General features: G+C 53.3%; 1 protein-coding gene across 1 annotated transcript in view; it reads left to right on the top strand.

Moving 5' to 3' along the window:
* Positions 1–5,577, top strand: part of STAT5B (signal transducer and activator of transcription 5B) — an 85,890-nt gene that overhangs the window by 489 nt on the left and 79,824 nt on the right. The gene's annotated exons all lie outside the window — the stretch shown is intronic.

Raw genomic sequence — 5,577 nt, 5'->3', positions numbered from 1 at the left:
GAGCCTCAGTCCCCCTCTCCAAGAGGCCCCTTCCCACGAGGCCCAAGGGGTTTGGTAAGGTCGGGCTGGACGCCTTCCATCCCCTTTGCCCAGCTTCCCTCTCCTCTGGGCCTCCCCTCTGCCTGGCAGCGGGTTGGCAGCACCAGAGGAGGGGCCAGCCCAGCTGCCCACTCACAGCACAGCTGGGCCAAGACTGCATGTCCTGGTGGGGGGGGGTGTGCATTCTCATCTGCCTCCCTCCCCAGCTGCTTCTCAGAGCTGCCCTTTTCTCTCCATTCCCACTCTCCCTTCTTGCCCCTTACTACCTCTCCCAGTTTCATTCTTTTAACTTCAGAGGAAAAAAAAAAAAAGAACTTCAAAGCTACAGAAGCCAAAATGTCTGGGTTCTCCCCACCTTCCCTGTGTGGTCACAGTGTCTTAGTTGGCAGGATCACAAGGGAAGGAATTGAAAACTCTAAGGGGGTGCATGGAGGATGTAGGGAAGCCTTGCTTCCCAGATGCTCTGCAGGGGGCCCCAGGGAGGAGGAAGTATAGCTCCTCTCCTCTCCTTTCCCACTCTGAGCAATGGATTTGGCAGGGGAGGGTCAGGCACAGAGCTAGGGTGTCACCTGGAATGAAAGCCAAGTGCCACAGCTGGAAGTGACCATAAAGATGATTTTACAAGTGGAAAAACAAAGGCCAGAGAGGGGAAGTGACTTCGCCACTGTCATGCAGCCTGTCGGTGGCTGGATACAAACCCATTGCCACATTTGGGTGGGTCCCACTTGGCACCTGTGCCCTCCAGCAGTTCCCTTCAGGCAGGTGTGGAAGTCAGTTGATGGGAGCAGATTCCTCAGGTTTTCAAGTCCTCTCACCCAGGTCTGGAGGGCAGAGGGCCACCCTTGCCATGCACTGACATCTGGACACCTGATGGAGAGGGGGTCCTGCCTGCTCTCTTCCAGGCAGCCACCTCTCTAGACTCCTCCTCCAGGGCCAGCAGAGGCCTGTTGTTCCAGCAGGCAGCCCCACCCACCAAACATCTTTCTTGGTTGGGCTGGGCTTGGCTTTAGTGTGGGTAGTCCTAAGTCCTAAAAAGCTAGCACTGAGGTGCTAGAGAACAGAATGGGAAGGATAGGCCTAAAAGGGTGTGTGTGTGGCCGTGTTTTCAGAGCCCTCCCGTGCCTCCCACCCTGACCCTGTGCCGGGTCTGTGCCAAGTGGCTATGCCCTTGGTTGACCATCTCCTCATTTGGTCTCTGACTGTAAGGCCCCGAATATCTGTGTCTTTCATTGCACATTTCCCCTTCTGGGTTTTTTGTTTTTTGTTTTGTTTTGTTTTGTTTTTGAGATGGATTTCGCTCTTGTTGCCCAGGCTGGAGCAACGAGATAGCTCAATGGCGCGATCTTGGCTCACAGCAACCTCCACCTCCAAGGTTCAAGCAATTCTCCTGCCTCAGCCTCCCGAGTAGCTGGGATTACAGGCATGTGCCACCACTCCTGGCTAATTTTGTATTTTTAATTTTGTATTTTTAGTAGAGGCGGGGTTTCTCCATGTTGGTCAGGCTGGTCTCGAACTCCTGACCTCAGGTGATCCACCCACCTCAGCCTCCCAAAGTGCTGGGATTACAGGCATCAGCTACCATGCCCGGCTCCCACTCTGGCTTTTATTCTCTCTGTGTCTCTTCCTTGTCTCATTAGGTCTCCATCTGGTTCTCTGATTCTGTGTGGGTTTCTCTCCATTTCTTTGTGCCTGTTCTCCCTTTGAGATGCAGTGGGGAGGAGGAGGAGCTATGGAACTTTCCCAGGATGGGCAAAGGGCACCCAGGGGAGTAGAGGGAAGGGTGTCAGTGTTGGGTTGGGAAGAGGTGACTGTAGTCATGGCTCCAGATAACACAACTACCTGGACATGTCAAATTTGGGGTTTCTTTTTGCTTTCAGTCCCCTGGTTTGGCCTCTGCGATTTCCCACCACAAAGCGCCCTGGTGATTTTGGGGAACCAGTCTGTGGGGGAGAAAACTGAGGCCACAGGATGGGGGTTCAGGAAGATCAGAAACTGTCAAGGTTCTGACTGAGCTGCGGTCCGAGGCTGGCCTCCTTGCCCCTAACTGCTCTTCACCCCCAAATCCAAGTCACAGCATTAGACGGGGAATGAGGAAGGATTTTAGAAATCTTACAGAAATACATTCCCTAGGCTAGGTGCAGTGGCTCACACCTGTAATCCCAGCACTTTGGGAGGCTGAGGTGGGAGGATCACTTGAGGCCAGGAGTTTGAGACCAGTCTGACCAACATGGTGAAACCTCGTCTCTACTAAAAATACAAAACAGTTAGCCGGGCATGCTGTCACGTACCTGTAATCCCAGCTACTCGGGAGGCTGAGGCACAAGAATCTCTTGAACACAGGAGGCGGAGGTTGCAGTGAGCCGAGATCATACCGCTGCACTCCAGCCTGGGCAACAGAGTGAGACTCTGTCTCAAAAAAAAAGAAAAGAAAAAAAAAGAAATATATTCTCCAAAAGAAGACCTCCTATATTTTGTTAGGAATAATAATAGTCTGCAGCCTAGGCTTCAGTTGGCACACTATATTCGTATCCTGAACTACATCAAGGCACATTTGTGTACAAACATGGTTGTGCTCTTCAACTCAACGGATCCTTTCAATAACCTTGAAGGCAGTCAGGGCCAGAATCACACCCTTTGATTAGTCCATGAAAGAAACCTGCCCAAAGCTGTCTGGCCAGTAAGTACACAGACGGCACCAGGATCCACGTTGCTGGGCCTTGTGGGCAGGGTCTCAGTATAACCTTTCTAAGGTTCCCCAAGCCCAGCACACACCAGCAGAGTGAAGAGGCCTCCCTGGGCTGGGCTAGCTCACCATTTTTCTGCGGTGCAGAGCATGGCACCTCTATTCTCACCCAGCCTACACCCCTGCTCTATTGAATGGGACAGTGTGCTCTGTGCACACTTACATGAAGGTGGGTTTGAGTTTATGGATTAAGAGAATTATCCCAAAGGGCCAGGCACGGTGGCTCACACCTGTAGTCCCAGCACTTTGGGAGGGCGAGGCGGGTGCATCACCTGAGGTCAGGAGTTCGAGACCAGCCTGGCCAACATAGTGAAACCCCGTCTCTACTAAAAATCCAAAAATTAGCTGGGCGTGGTGGCGCATGCCTGTAATCCCAGCTACTCAGGAGGCTGAGGCAGGAGAATCGCTTGAACCAGGGAGGTGGAGGTTGCAGTTAGCTGAAATCACGCCATTGCACTCCAGCCTGGGCAACAAAAGCGAAACTCCGTCTCAAAAAGATAAAAAAAAAAAAAAAAGAGAAAGAATTATCCTAGGTCCCCTTTCTGCCTTGCCCTTGGTGATCAGATCTGCCCATGCCCCTACCCTGGGGAGAACAGATTGAGGTCACCTTGACCTGACCTTCCTTGGGGGGTGGAGGGAGATGGTACAGAGATGCCTTTGTTTCCTGTGCTCCAAGTCCCTTCTTCGAGGAGAGTTCCTGTTACACGGGAGCCAGAGGGGAGGTGGGGTAGGGTGAAGGGCCTTCCCAAGAAAGCTGGAGGCTTTCTAGGAAGTATCTTTTCGCCCTGTGGCAAAGGGGAGAAGCCCTGGAGCACTTAAACATCCTGTTTCACCCCCACCTTGCCTCTGCTTGGACAGTCTACCTGCACTCCAGCCCCCACCAGAGAAGGCTTCTAGAAATGGGGCCATGGGCCCATGCTCAGAGCACATCCCGCCTCTGAGGCCAGGCCCTGGTACCTCCCTGTAGAAATGCCACCCCCATTCTTGTCCAAGAAGACAGAGCAGGACCTAGGGAGGGTGTGTGTTTATATGCACAGGGTGCGGAATTCTGGGCAAATCTGGGGGAAGGGAAGGAGCTGCTGGAGCTTGGGTGAAGCCCATTCCTGCCGCTGTCCCCTATCCACCACTCTTCAGGGAAGTCACTTTACAGTGAAGTCACCAAGAGAACACAAGGCCATCCTGCCTGAGGCGTAGTGACTGTCCTCTGTTTCTGGGAATAGCGTGAGGGGAAGGGTGTGGGGCTGGACAGGGTGGGTAGGAGGGGAGTCCTGCCTCCTCTGCCCAGCTGCCCAGCCCGCCTGCCCTAGGGGAGAGGCTTGTAGGCCTGTTTCTTTCTGGATGAAGAGAAGAGGATGCAGAGTCTGTGCCAGGTTCACATTTCCCAGCCAGTCAGGTGGGCAGGAGGAGACCACCCTTTGCAGCCCCCTCATTGCAGGGCCAGGCCCAGGAGCCTGGAGAGAGGAGAGAGGGCACACAGAGCCAGGCAGCTGAGTGGAATTGGCACTGTCCTGGGCGGCCCTGGGTCAAGCCTGGCTTCTCATCCTCATCCATGATGACTATCAGGCCTCTCTTCCCGCTGAGCTAGTTTCTCCTCCTTCCAGCCCAACAAGAAATCTTTTGTGCCTTGGCCTAGCCCAGTACCTGACCTCAAGCCCTCTGGGGGTTGTGTGCGAGGGGGCTGAGCATCTTCCACGACACCTCCCAGTACTCTGCCACTTTCCTTTGTTATGACTGGAGGGGGTTCCTTTCTGTAGAATCTGTTTCTCATTGTTTCTTCGTATCTTAAGTCTCAGATCTACCCACATCTTCCTTGCTCCAAGCCTCAAAAAAGTGCTTCGGCCAGGCCTTTCCCCTTGCACTGGCCTCTTAACTCCAAGCACTAGCCCCTTTCATTCCATCTACCTAGAATGTCATTCCTCCCTTGGCCACCTGGTGAAATTGGCCTCATCTTTCCTAGGGTTAGTGTGGCCTAGAGGAAAACACAAAGGCTTTGGAGTCATAAGGTCCTGGTGCAGACCCTGGCTCTGCTGTAGGATCTTGAATGAGTGAGTCTGCCTCTTGGATCTAAGCGTCCTCACTTGTAAAGAAATAGCAAGACCCACTGCTGGGATTTCTGTTAAGACCCAGTCACAGGCCCGGTGCGGTGGCTCATGCCTGTAATCCTAGCACTTTGGGAGGCTGAGGCGGGTGGATCACCTGAGGTCAGGAGTTTGAGGCCAGCCTGAACAAGCCAGCACAGACTCTGCATGGTGAAACCTTGTCTCTATTAAAAATAAAAAAAAATTAGCCAGGTGTGGTGGCAGATGCCTGTAATCCCAGCTATTTGGGAGGATGAGGCAGGAGAATCACTTGAACCTGGGAGGTGGAGGTGGCAGTGAGCTGAGATCGCACCACTGCACTCCAGCCTGGGTGACAGAGTGAGACTCTGTCTAAAAAAAAAGACTCAGTCACAGTGACTGGTGCATTGTAGGTGCTCAGAAGCCTTGGCCAGTAGAGCTGGGTGTTTTTTCCTCTACCCTTCAATCCCATCTGTATTACAGGCCCCTTCTTATGGCCCTAACACATTGCCTAAAGGGCTATGTCCCACTGCTTGTCCACAATAGAGGCTTCATAAATATTTGTTGGATTAATGAAGGCCCCTAAAACAGCACAGAACTTCCGGAGCTTTGACAGTTCAGGGCAGCCCCCTGTTCACTGACCACCCCCACCATGGTTCCCAGAAGGCTCTCCCCCTGCTGCCCTGGCCTCTGCCTGCTCTGGTCCCACTGAGCTGCTTTTCCACGCACAGTGGCGGC

The sequence above is a fragment of the Symphalangus syndactylus genome, chromosome 20, assembly GCF_028878055.3.
Source record: "Symphalangus syndactylus isolate Jambi chromosome 20, NHGRI_mSymSyn1-v2.1_pri, whole genome shotgun sequence".
Lineage (NCBI taxonomy): Eukaryota > Metazoa > Chordata > Mammalia > Primates > Hylobatidae > Symphalangus > Symphalangus syndactylus.
Note: the sequence above shows the minus strand (reverse complement) of the source record. Positions and strands in the feature narration are given on the sequence as shown.